We start from the raw sequence: 14,023 nt of genomic DNA, 5'->3' as shown, positions 1-14,023 counted from the left end.
AATTTTTCCTTATTAGCATACAAAGTAACATCATCGTTTGTGCTGCTGCCAGAATACCAGTAGGAAAAGGCGTTTCCATCCACGATCCGGCAAGACTGTGTAGTTTATCCTACTTACAACCTGACGGACGGATCGAACTTGCCTGGACCAAAAAACAACGCACTTATCCACACTAGCCAATAGAATTTCAACATAAGAATTTATTTTGTAATCGCTTTTATATATTTAGGCTATACAATAAAATCCATTACAAGACAGCGGTCTATAGCTAACAACATCCTAAACCAACTACATTCTGGATAGAAGAGCTGACTGAGGAAGAGTACTTTGCAGCAAGATTGTATGCGTGTACATCGAATAGAAATCACATTTTAATAAAGTTTTGTGATAGAAGTGAACACTTTCTCTTACGCACAGACAGAGATCATCTCTCTCGCTTCGCTGACTCATAGCCTACACAGAACCCAGGGTAAGTCACCAAGCCATCTTTTCGTTTCTTTCTTCAGTCATTCGTTTTGATGTTATAATAATGTTGGTGTTATATATTGTATTGTGTGCGAATGTGTTTGGCTGTAGTTTTGCTTGTGGAACTTTGTCATTATCAAATAATCAATAATCAATCATTCGACTTGCTGTAAGCTATAACCTATCGTCATTTTTGCACCATCGGTGTGCATTCCCATACACAATGGACCATAAACCATGATACTTTCATAATGGTGTGTTTCAAAACGCTTGACATGGTTATTTTTCGTTTGGTTGTTGTTTTTTTTTGTTGTCTGGGATGATAACCCATTTCCCAACAAGTTAACAATGCCGGTCATTTTCCTTGGTTTGAATGATGGCTGGTTAATCGGAAGAGAACCCGGCTTGAATGAACCGGTTTACATGGACCCGACGTTTGAACCGTTAAAGGAGACGGCCCTATCCTCCAACTAAGGACCATTTCATTTAGTTGATTTATTGATGAATCGTTGTGGTGATATTGTGTAGGCTGTCACTCCTGCTTTCTACACATTGTCGTGTAGACCAGGTTAACCTCTTCAAATCAAATCAAATCAAATGTTATTGGTCACACACGCATATTTAGCAGATGTTATTGCGGGTGTAGCAAAATGCTTGTGTTCATAGCTCCAACAGTGCAGTAGTATCAAATCCCATCCTTTAATAAAATGATTTCATTTTAACATCGAATGGCAACACATACTTCATCTGGAACGTTCTGATAATAATCGATATTAAAATGACGACCTCTGATCTAGTTAGTGACGGTTGGTGTTCATCGGTGCCTCGTGAGTATGAATGAATGGGGAAAATGTCGAGCCTACATCATTCTTTATCCCGGGTGTTGCACGAGTCCAGCATCACCATGCACGAATGTGTGCACGACTCGCGAGTGAGAAATTGGGGGGAAAAGTGAATGACTGCTTGCTGAAAGCTACTGTTGGGCTATACTGTAATGAATAAGGTTGATTATTGAGACAATAGTGTTATTACTAACACTACTGTAATGAAATGATAACAATATTATTAGGTGGTTAATTAGTACTAATGCATTACTAATGTATTATCATCAAGATATCATTTTTGGTCGATTTCATTCTCATTTCTGTCAGTGATTTGGTGTACAGTGTTGATGTTTTCCTTGCACTTCTAGGCTACAGAGCTGCTGCCATATAGGTTGCGTCTCAGAGTAGGACTGCTGATCTAGAATCCGTTTATCATTTTAGCTCCTATTGAATACCATTAAATGGACGGGGGAGGGCTGATCCTAGATCAGCAATGCTTCTCTGAGACACTTGATGAAGCATATGGTTCCTGATCCTCCCTACAGTAAGTACAGTGATCCAGATTGAACCGTTCTGTACAATAATTACCCAAACATGGTGGAATACGCTGTAATCATGGTTAAGCAAAGGATGACAGCTGTCACTGCATTTCCTGCCATTGCTTTTCCTCTCAAAAGTGACATTCCAAATATACCAAGTAGACTTCCACAAGTTTGACTAATGATATGTATGTGCACAATACTTGTGTAAAAAAAAGTGTGCAGATAAACTCATCAAAAAATATCTGTTTTAGGCTACCATAACACGTTGTGTCAAATGTGTTATACGTCTGTTGTACCTGAGTGTGTGTACTAGGCAAATGATATTTGGCTAAAAGCACATATTTGGTACCAGGCAATATTTATATTGTCCAAAGTCATTCTTTAAGAGGGTATAACACTTAAACTGTCACAGCAAAGAAAGTTCTGCTCTGGTCTGTGCTATTAGAAAAGGACCAGTTGTTTTTGTGTTTAATGTTTTTAAATGTCTTCCTGAAACCCCTTTCAGTTTACTCAGAGACTGCTGCAAACACTCGACCACTAACATTCCCACAGACACAGACAGGAAGTAGCCAAGGGGAAGCACATTTCTGATGCACTGGCCATTTTTGTCCGCCGAGCAAAAAAACTGAATGGGAGCGCACTGCCCGTCCTGGCAGAGAGAGGAGAGAGAGAGAGGAGAGAGGGAGAGAGACAGAGAGAGGAGAGAGGGAGAGAGACAGAGAGGGAGAGAGACAGAGAGAGGAGAGAGGGAGAGAGACAGAGAGGAGAGAGGGAGAGAGAGAGAGAGGAGAGAGGGAGGGAGAGAGACAGAGAGGAGAGAGGGAGAGAGAGAGAGAGGAGAGAGGAGAGAGGGAGAGAGAGAGAAAGGGAGAGGAGAGAGGGAGAGGAGAGAGAGACAGAGAGGAGAGAGGGAGCGGAGAGAGGGAGAGAGAGGAGAGAGAGAGAGGAGAGAGGGAGAGAGACAGAGAGGAGAGAGGGAGCGGAGAGAGGGAGAGAGAGAGAGGAGAGAGACAGAGAGGAGAGAGGGAGAGGAGAGAGAGGAGAGAGGAGAGAGGGAGGAGAGAGGGAGAGAGAGAGAGGGAGAGAGAGGAGAGAGGAGAGAGGAGAGAGGGAGAGGAGAGAGAGAGGGAGAGAGGAGAGACAGAGAGGAGAGAGGGAGAGAGACAGAGAGGAGAGAGGGAGAGGGAGAGGAGAGAGAGAGAGGAGAGAGGGAGAGAGAGAGAGAGAGAGAGAGGAGAGAGGGAGAGGAGAGAGAGAGACAGAGAGGAGAGAGGGAGAGAGACAGAGAGGAGAGAGGGAGCGGAGAGAGGGAGAGGGAGAGAGACAGAGAGGAGAGAGGGAGAGGGAGAGAGACAGAGAGGAGAGAGACAGAGAGGAGAGAGGGAGAGAGACAGATAGGAGAGGGGGAGCGGAGAGAGGGAGAGAGACAGAGAGGAGAGAGGGAGAGGGAGAGGGGGGAAGAGAATCATTCAACCAAAAAGCTGACTCAATGTCACATATCTACCACCACGTCCAAGAGACACACCCTGTTGTTATTTTGGCTTTACAGATCAGAGCAGAACTTTCTGTACTGTGACCATTGAGAATTGTCTGACTGGCTCACTTCACTTGTGGATTCAGGAATTCCCCACTCTCTTCCAGAAGGAAAGGACTCTATAAATGAAATGCTTTGTCATGATATGATGTAAGATACAGCAGTGTTTCTGTATTGGTGTTGGCAGTCTCTGCACATATTTTTGTTTCCGACAGACAGTAAGGGAGTCGGGATGTGCTAGTGACAATGCACAGTATCCGTTATAGCTCTGGAATGTTAACACGTTCATCTCACTCTGCCAGATGTAGAGGAGGCTATGTCTCAAAGGGATCCTCCTGTTGGGTCCTGTGTTACATCATTTTGTCCCGTGTTACATCATTGAGCTGTAACTGTTTATATTGGGTTGAACTCTGGAGAGAATTTTGGAATTGGACATCTCCCCCAAATCTTTCAAACCATGATTCCATTCTGGAACAGATATGCCCCCCCCCCCCCCCCCTCTTTAATCCAGATTTATTGTGATTCAGTCACACACAAATGTACACACAAACGCACACACTCACACACATGCGCAGGCAGACACACACACACACACACACACACACACACACACACACACACACACACACACACACACACACACACACACACACACACACACACACACACACACACCCCCCCCCCCCCCCCCCCCGGGGACACACATGCAGACACACACACACCATCAAATTCACATCCTTGGCTGGCACAGAGGAGCACAACAACCCACACACTAATGGAAGTCTTTCACTTTAGCCTAATAGAAGAGGAACTGATCAAATGTGAAGCAACGGAGAGACCTTGCATTTTGTGTGGTGTGTGTGTGTCTGTATGTGTATGTGTGTTTGACCTTGTGCTGTGCTTATGTAATACACATGTGGATACCTTATACCATATCCTAATGCTTTTGCTGCTAGCTCACAGCTGTAGCATTTTAGGTAACATGTTAGATGGCTGTGTGTGTGTGTGTGTGTGTGTGTGTGTGTGGTGTGTGTGTGGTGTGTGTTTGGTATGAGGTATTTTCTGAAGGTTTCTTGAGATAGCTGCAATGAAATAGCAGCATTATCGTACTGTATATTCCATCGTCATTGGCAACTATGCTAAATTAGTAGTAGTACTGTCCTCTCTGGCTGAACACCAATGTTTCACATGGCATCTATTGAGTGTTTCTGAGTGTGGGCGTTTAATATGTGTTTGTTTGTTTTGTCACCACAGTCTGTTGATGGAGACATGTAGCTCAGTCTCAGAGCTGTTGCATTGTGTTATATCATGATTTTGGATAAAGTGTTTTTATTCTGTAAAGCCAGTTAATAATTGGTTAGTAGAACATGTGTGCAGAAGGGTCAGTGTATAAGCCAAGAGCTCAATCTGGCAGTTTATCAACAGCTGCTGTTTGCCTGTTACACTGGAAATACAACACTACTGTGAAAATATGCAGAAGGTAGGGCAATGCACACACACACACACACACACACACACACACACACACACACACACACACACACACACACACACACACACACACACACACACACACACACACACACACACACCCTCTGGACCGCAGCCAGCCCCAGTGAACAGAGCATTAGAGCATTACAGACCCCTTTATCTGTGTGTGTAATGCTCACATCCGGACCAAGGCCTGCTGTGTGTGTGTGTTTGTGTGGGTGGGTGCGTGCGTGCGTGCATGCGTGTGTGTGTGAGAGAAGCAGAATAGAAGGAAAATGAATGAGGAAATGCTACAGGATGCAATGACCTCGTCCCACTAGCGCACCAGGGTCACAGCTGCAACACACACACACACACACACACACACACACACACACACACACACACACACACACACACACACACACACACACACACACACACACACACACACACACACACACACACACACACACACAGCCTACTTCCCACTGAATGTAGGCCAAACTCCTGATTATAGTCACCAGCCCAGCTGCATCATAGGAGGAAAATAGCTTCCGTTTTGTATCTGCTTTTATATATTTGGCTAGGAATTTGTTCTTAACTGACTTGCCTAGTTAAATAAAGGTTAAATAAAAAAAATAAACCAATGAAGCAGGAGGAAGATAAGGACAGGCCGTTGACATGGAAACATTATATTATTATCCCCTGTTTGCTTTAATGACAATACCAAAAGCCTCTTACTCTAACTGCCCTAGCGGTGAAAACTAAAGAGGGAGAAACACCTGTTAGTGAAGCCTTTGACTTTCACTCATGTTGTTTTTCACACTGACTCTGAGTCAGCTGTAACATGTTGCAGAACAAGTGATGTCAGGTTATTTACTGTAAGACCTGATCCCAGTTCAGGTTTCAGGTGTCAGCTGGTGGTTGTACAATGATATCCTGTATAATGTTCTGTACCCAACAGATCCAGGGTTGCTTTTGATTCTCAGATCCTAATGGGAAACCTGATCCTACAGTACATCTGTTAATGGCAAGTACAGCCTGCAGCGTCACGTTGCTTTACTTTCCTTTCAGAAGGGAAGGGGAGTAACAGGGAGGGAGAAGGGAAAGAGGGAAGGAGGGAGGGAGAGATGAAGGAGGGAGGGAGAGGGGAAGCAGGCCATCTTTTCAGAAGAGGAGGGTAAGGGGGATGGAGGAAGGGAGAGGGGAAGGAGGAGTGTGTCTGAGTCATCTACAGTTACAGACATCATCGGAGAACAGAGGGAGGGGCGGACGGGAGAAGAGAGAAAAAGTGACGAGAGGAGAGAGGAGGAATTATCATTCATGGCATCCATTACCTAAGAGGGTTTAGTGTCACTCAGATCTGATGATGTCAGTGTGCGGGCTGCTAGGTGACCTCACCTCATCTTCCCTTCTATCTAGTTTATATCTATACTATAATAGGTGTATTTGAGCTACTGACCTCCTTCCCTCTTCTATCTGATGTATATCTATTCTATAATAGCTCAAACCCATACTTAGCGTTACCGTCTGTGTTTAACTTAGCAGTATGGCGCAGAGATAAACACTTAATTAGAGTATGACTTTACTCCCAAGCAGAAGCATGGCTGTGTGACTCAACACTTTACAGCATGATTCACAGGAGTGTGTGTGTGTGTGTGTGTGTGTGTGTGTGTGTGTGTGTGTGTGTGTGTGTGTGTGTGTGTGTGTGTGTGTGTGTGTGTGTGTGTGTGTGTGGCGCGCACGTGAGTCTGTGCGTGGGTGCACTTTGTTATTTTCCATTAGTGGAATCAGCAGCATGGATGTAGGAGGAGGAGGAGGACACAATATGATTCAGAGAAAATGAAAGTCAGTCAATCATCCAATCATCATTCTCCTGCGTGTGCGTTCCTTCTATAGGAGATGAGACATTTAAATGACGTCCCAGCCAGCACACAACATTCTGAGAACCATATGTTTCTTAGAGGTTGGTGGTTGTCTTATAGTTATTTTGCATACAACCTTCCCACAACATTCTGGGAAGGGTGCAGTACCGGCAGGTAACCTAGCGGTTAGAGCGTTGGGCCAGTAACCGAAAGGTTGCTGGTTTGAATATCCAAGCCGACAAGGTAAAAAATCAGCCAATGTTCCCTTGAGGAACTTGACAAAAAAACGTTCATACAGATTTACTCATGCTTTTATTTAAAGTGATTTTCTCCAATTTTTCCAAAAATGTTAAACAATGTTCTTCTGTGGGAATTTCAGTACTTCATCATAACGTTTCCTACAGGTTTACCCATGGTTCTATTTAAAGTCATGTTCTCAAATTGTTCCAAGAAAGTTAAGAAACAATGGTCTTCTGTGGGAATTTCAGTTCGTCAGCATAATATTTCAAAAGGGTTTCCTCGTGGTTCTATTTAAAATGGCAATCCATCACTTTCTATATTCTGCAGAACACGGAAGAGTGCATGATCAGTTTCATAGAAAATTCCATCACAGGCCTTGAGCAAAAAGCAGGTGGATGCCTTTGACAGCTAAAGATCAACTCCAGAGACCATGGCCAGGGTTTCACCATCCTAGTCATCCGGATTTTCCCTCATAATCCAGAACAGCGCATTGGTAAACGTTGTTGGTCTGCACCAGCCTGGAGGTTGAGTTCCATCTGGTTGGCGCGGCCCTCGGTAGAGTCGGCTGCTAGCAGCGCAGCCACAGAGCCAGTCTTTCCGTTGATAACACTCAGACTTAAATTGTTGTGCTATTTTAAATCCCTTCTTTTGATGTAGGTCCCTAAACTCAGGTATTCGTCTTCCATCCCTTATCACCACAATTTTCACGAGAAAATCCCATTTTGAAAACTGTTTGAGATGCAACACGTTAGCCATCCCGATCAGACTATTTTTATCTAGCAGTAAAACGATCGTAAAGTAACCGCCAAAAGACAGCAGATGACGTATGGCGTCTATAAGCAGGGCTGAACTCTATCCCTTTACTTTTTTCACGCCAATATGTATGCGCATTTATTATTTGAGTGCAATGAAAATGAATGGGACATACCGTAAAGCTACAATTAAACGCAGCCTCAAATAGCCGCCTGTCCCTTTTAATAGCCGGGCAACAGCAAAAAGTTCAGCAAATAAACGCCTGTTTCAAATAAACGCTGGGTTTCAATGAATTGTTTACGAGGTTACCATGAATAATCATTAATTGTTTATGAGGCTTAACGTTTGATTTGTTACATTAAATAACTCAGGAATGATTTTTTTAAATGATGTCAATCTTCCGTTTTTATCACCAGTAAGAAATTGCTAGCCATTGGCTGCTAACAGCTGAGAACTGCTAGCTAACTGGCAAGCACAAAAACAGTCAACAACTTCGGGAGTACAAACCCCCAGAAATCAGCCGATCGTCCTCTAGTGGTGATAGTAATAACTGCCAAAATGATGCACAGTCAGAGGAGAATAATGATTCTGTCAAGGAACATTTAATTTAATTTATTTAAATAGAGCCATACTGACAAAATAAACGTGACACAATGTGTAAATGATAACACATTAGTGCAGGAAATTAAGATACTGTTTAAAATGCTGGAAGTAAATGCTGGAATTAAACAATTAACTATGCAAATGAGCAAAAGTTGTCTGCATTAAAGAAATAGACACCTGGCTCAAATAGAAGCCTGTCTCTAATAAGTGCATGTTATTTTAGTGATTTAAGCAAATAAATGCCTGTGCTATTAATAGAAGTTTTACGGTATTGACACATGAAAGGCATCGAAGCTCTGTGCCTTTTGGCATCCGTTAGCTGGCAGTATAAGGTAGAAACACGCATGTGTAAGTCATGTCAATGGCTTGCATTGAGTTTTAAAGGTGAGAAAGGCCCATGCCGAGGCTGCGTTTCCGCTGACCTCTTTGCGCATTTTGTACCAGAGCACCGCAAGTTTGGGAAGTACTAGTTCAGAAATCGGTTTTATCATTCAGAAAAAAAAAGTTGACAAAATAATTATTGATAAATGCATTCGGAAAGTATTCAGACTCCTTCATTTTTTCCACATTTAGTTACGTTACAGCATTATTCTAAAATTGATTAAATTGTTTTTTCCCCCCTCATCAATCTACACACAATATCCCATAATGACAAAGCAAAAATAGTTTTTTAGACATTTTCACATTTTCATAATTATTCAGACTCTTTACTCAGTCCTTTATTAAAGCACTTTTGGCAGCAATTACAGCCTTGAGTCTTGTTTGATATGACTCTACGAGATTGTAAGACCTGTATTTCGAGAAGTTTCTCCCATTCTTCTTTGCAGATCCTCTCAAGCTCTATCAGGTTGGATGGGGAGCGTTGCGACACAGCTATTTTCAGGTCTCTCCAGAGATGTCGATCGGGTTCAAGTTCAGGCTTTGGCTGGGCCACTCAAGGTCATTCAGAGACTTGTCCCGAAGCCACTCCTGTGTTGACTTGGCTGTGGGCTTAGGGTCGTTGTCCTGTTGGAAGGTGAACCTTTATTCCAGTCTGAGATCCTAAGCGCTCTGTAGCAGGTTTTCATCAAGGATCTCTCTGTACTTTGCTCTGTTCATCTTTCCCTCGATCCATGCTTCACCGTAGGGAACGAGATAATCTTATTTCTCATGGTCTGAGAGTCCTTTAGATGCCTTTTGGCAAACTCCAAGTGGGCTGTTGTGCCTTTTACTGAGGAGTGGCTTTCGTCTGGCCATTCTACCACAAAGACCTGATTGGTGGAGTGCTGCAGAGATGGTTGTCCTTCTGGAAGGTTCTTCCATCTCCACAGAGGGACTCTGGAGCTCTGTCAGAATGACCATTGGGTTCTTGGTCACCTCCCTGACCAAGGCCCTTCTCCCCTGATTGCTCAGTTTGGCCAGGTGGCCAGCTCTAGGAAGAGTCTTGGTGGTTCTTCTTCCATTTAAGAATGATGGAGACCACAGTGTTCTTGCACCTTCAATGCTGCAAAAATATTTTGGTACCCTTCCCCAGATCTGTGCCTCGGCACTACGGACAATTCCTTCGACCTCATGGCTTGGTTTTTGCTCTGACATGCACTGTCAACTGGGGACCTGATATAGACAGGTGTGTGCCTTTCCAAATCATGTCCAAACAATTTAATTTACCACAGGTGGACTCCAATCAAGGATGATCAATGGAAAAAGAATGCACCTGAGCTCAATTTCGAGTCTAATATCAAAGTGTCTGAATACTTCTGTAAATATGTCACGTCTGCTCCCACTCTGCCTCGCTGGCGCTCGAGGTCACCAGGCTGCTCATCGTTACGCACACCTGTCACCATCGCTACATGCACTAGTGCTTCATCGGACTCACCTGGTCTCCATCACATCATTGATTGCCTCCCATATATCTGTCACTTCCTCAGTTTCATTCCTGTGTCTGCATTGATGTTGTTTTGTTTCTCTTGTCCAGACGCTGTTCTTGTTTAGTTTCATGTCTATTTATTATTACATCCTCACCCTGTACTTGCTTCCTGTTTCCCAGCGTCTGTATTTAAGGAACCATTGCAAAATAAAAATAAAAATGTATGCAAGCATTTCTGAAAACATGTTTTTGCTTTGTCATTATGGGGTATTGTGTGTAAATTAACGAGGAACATTTTTTATTTAATCCATTTTAAAATAAGGCTATAACGTAACAAAATGTGGAAAAAGTGAAGGGGTCTGACTAATTTCCTAATGTACTGTATATACAGTACCAGTCAAAAGTTTGGGCACAGCTACTCATTCCAGGGTTTTTCTTTATTTTTACTATATTCTACATTGTAGAATAATAGTGAAGACATCAAAACTATGAAGTAACACATATGAAATCATGTAGTAACCAAAAAAGGGACAGCTTTGCACACTTTTGGCATTCTCTTAACCAGCTTCATGAAGTAGTCACCTGGAATGTATTTCAATTAACAGGTGTGCCTTGTTAAAAGTTAATCCTTGTTAATGCGTTTGAGCCAATCAGTTTGTGTTGTGACAAAGTAGGGGTGGTATACAGAATATTGCTCTATTTGGTAAAAGACCAAGTCCATATTATGGCAAAAACAGCTCAAATAAGCAAAGAGAAAGGACTGACCATCATTGCTTTAAGACATGAAGGTCAGTCAATCTGGAAAATTTCAAGAACTTGAAAGTTTCTTCAAGTGCAGTTGAAAAACCATCAAGTGCCACAGTAAAGGAATATCCAGAGTTACCTCTGCTGCAGAGGATGAATTAATTAGAGTTACCAGCCTCAGAAATTGCAGCCCAAATAAATGCTTAACAGAGTTCAAGTAACAGACAAATCTCAACATCAACTGTTCAGAGGAGACTGCATGAATCAGGCCTTCATGGTCAAATTGCTGCAAAGAAACCACTACCAAAGGACACCAATAATAAGAAGAGACTTGCTTGGGCCAAGAAACACGAGCAATGAACATTAGACCTGTGGAAATCTGTCCTTTGGTCTGATGAGTCCAATTTCAAGATTTTTGGTTCCAACCAACGTGTCTTTGTGAGACGCAGAGTAGGTGAACGGATGATCTCCGCATGTGTGATTCCCACCATGAAGCCTGGAGGAGGAGGTGTGATGGTGTGGGAGTGCTTTGCTGGTGACGCTGTCTGTGATTTATTTAGAATTCAAGGCACACTTTACTAGCATGGTTACCACAGCATTCTGTAGCGATAATTCATCCCATCTGTTTTGCGCTTAGTGGGACTATTATTTATTTTTCATCAAGACAATGACCCAACACACCTCCAGGATGTGTAAGGGCTATTTGACAAAGAAGGAGAGTGATGGAGTGATGCATCAGATGACCTGGTCTCCACAATCACCCGACCTCAACCCAATTGAGATGGTTTGGGATGAGTTGGACCGCAGAGTGAAGGAAAAGCAGCCAACAAGTGCCCAGCATATGTGGGAACTCCTTCAAGACCGTTGGAAAGCATTCCAGGTGAAGCTGGTTGAGAGAATGCCATGAGTGTGTAAAGCTGCCATCAAGGCAAAGGGAAGCTACTTTGAAGAATCTAAAATATATTTTGATTTGTTTAACACTTTTTTGGTTACTACATGATTCCATATGTGTTATTTCATAGTTTTGGTTTCTTCACTATTATTCTACAATGTGTAAAAAAGTAAAATAAAGAAAAACCTGAGTAGGTGTGTCCTAACTTTTGACTGGTACTGTTTTTTGTCTTTTTATACAGTCCCTAACCTTTACATTTATCAGGATAATGCTGTACTTTGACTTGGGTAGGGTAATTTTCAGAACAGTGGTGAAGTTAATATTTAGTTACTCATACCAGCTCTTCAAGTAACTCCACACAGTTCAACTGACTATTCCATTCCTATGGACATCGTCAGATTCACTCTAATAAGAGCATAATGTACACACACTCAAGTAAGGAGAGAGTATTTCGATATTGAATACTGCACTGTTGGGTAGGGCTTGCAAGTTAAGCATTTCACTGTACTTGTGCATGTGACAAATAAAACTTGAGTGGAGGTAGAGAAAGAAAGGGAGGGAGAATGAAGGAAGAGACAAGGAGAAGGGGAGGAGAGTGCTTTGATTCACACACTACAAATGACATCAAACTACAAATTAATGTACATATATTTTAGTTATATCTCCTGTTTTTTGTGGGTTTTTTTTACTGTTTGCCACATCAATGTTTACTGTCAGAGTTGTGAACATGGAGCTGTACCCATCTTCTGATGTGTCGATACAAGCAGTCGGACTTTGGACTGTTCATTCAGACCAGGAGTGCATTGAAATCAAGTCAACAACAGCCACAAGCCTGTCTCTAATATGTGCCTGTCTCTGTTTCCAGCTATGGAAACCCTTAACAGTCTCCAGTATGTACAGAAGTTTGAGGTCTCCTTCTCTCTAAATTTGATCTCTGACTCAGTCACCACCTCATGTGGACACAACTTCTGCAAGGCCTGTAATCAACAAACACTGGGAGAAAAGTGACCAAGTGTCCACTCTGTCAAGAGTGATTCCAAAGAAGACCTAAGCTACGTGTCAACACAACACTAAAGCAAAGCCCCAGCTCCTGCACCAGTCACAGCTCCAGCTCCTGTACCAACTTTAGCACCTGTACCAGCTCCAGCTACAGCCCCTGTACCAGCCCCAGCTAGTCCCTGTACCAGCCCCAGCTACAGCCCCTGTACCAGCCCCAGCTACAGTCCCTCTACCAGCCCCAGCTACAGTCCCTGTACCAGCCCCAGCTACAGCCCCTGTACCAGCCCCAGCTACAGTCCCGGTACCAGCCCCAGCTACAGTCCCTGTACCAGCCCCAGCTACAGCCCCTGTACCAGCCCCAGCTACAGCCCCTCTACCAGCCCCAGCTCCAGCCCCTGTACCAGCCCCAGCTACAGTCCCTGTACCAGCCCCAGCTACAGCCCCTGTACCAGCCCCAGCTCCAGCCCCTGTACCAGCCCTGTACCAGCCCCAGCTACAGTCCCTGTACCAGCCCCAGCTACAGCTCCTGTACCAGCCCCAGCTACAGCTCCCTGTACCAGCCCCAGCTACAGTCCCTGTACCAGCCCCAGCTACAGTCCCTGTACCAGCCCCAGCTACAGTCCCTGTACCAGCCCCAGCTACAGTCCCTGTACCAGCCCCAGCTACAGCCCCTGTACCAGCCCCAGCTACAGCCCCTGTACCAGCCCCAGCTACAGTCCCTGTACCAGCCCCAGCTACAGTCCTTGTACCAGCTCCATCCCCTGTACCAGCCCTAGCCCCAGCTCCTGTACCAGCTCCATCCCCTGTACCAGCCCTAGCCCCAGCTCCTGTACCAGCCCCAGCTACAGTCCCTGTACCAGCCCCAGCTACAGCCCCTGTACCAGCCCCAGCTACAGCCCCAGCTACAGCCCCTGTACCAGCCCCAGCTACAGCCCCTCTACCAGCCCCAGCTACAGTCCCTGTACCAGCCCCAGCTACAGTCCCTATACCAGCCCCAGCTACAGTCCCTATACCAGCCCCAGCTACAGTCCCTGTACCAGCCCCAGCTACAGTCCCTGTACCAGCCCCAGCTACAAGCCCCTGTACCAGCCCCAGCTACAGCCCCTGTACCAGCCCCAGCTACAGCCCCTGTACCAGCCCCAGCTCCAGCCCCTGTACCAGCCCCATCTCCAGCCCCTGTACCAGCCCCAGCTACAGCCCCTGTACCAGCCCCAGCTACAGCCCCTGTACCAGCTCCAGCCCC

The 14,023-nt window shown here is 44.5% G+C and overlaps 1 protein-coding gene across 1 annotated transcript in view; it reads left to right on the top strand.

Moving 5' to 3' along the window:
- Positions 1 to 67: 67 nt before the first annotated feature.
- LOC106577952 (astrocytic phosphoprotein PEA-15) overlaps positions 68 to 14,023 on the top strand; it is a 52,641-nt gene continuing 38,685 nt past the window's right edge. The window contains exon 1 of the mRNA XM_014156433.3: positions 68 to 469. The gene's annotated coding sequence lies outside the window, so the exon portion shown is untranslated. The remainder of the gene's footprint in view (positions 470 to 14,023) is intronic.

This window comes from Salmo salar, chromosome 18 (assembly GCF_965601325.2).
Source record: "Salmo salar chromosome 18, fSalSal1, whole genome shotgun sequence".
In the NCBI taxonomy this organism is placed as follows: domain Eukaryota; kingdom Metazoa; phylum Chordata; class Actinopteri; order Salmoniformes; family Salmonidae; genus Salmo; species Salmo salar.
This window is presented reverse-complemented; position numbering and strand designations above follow the sequence as displayed.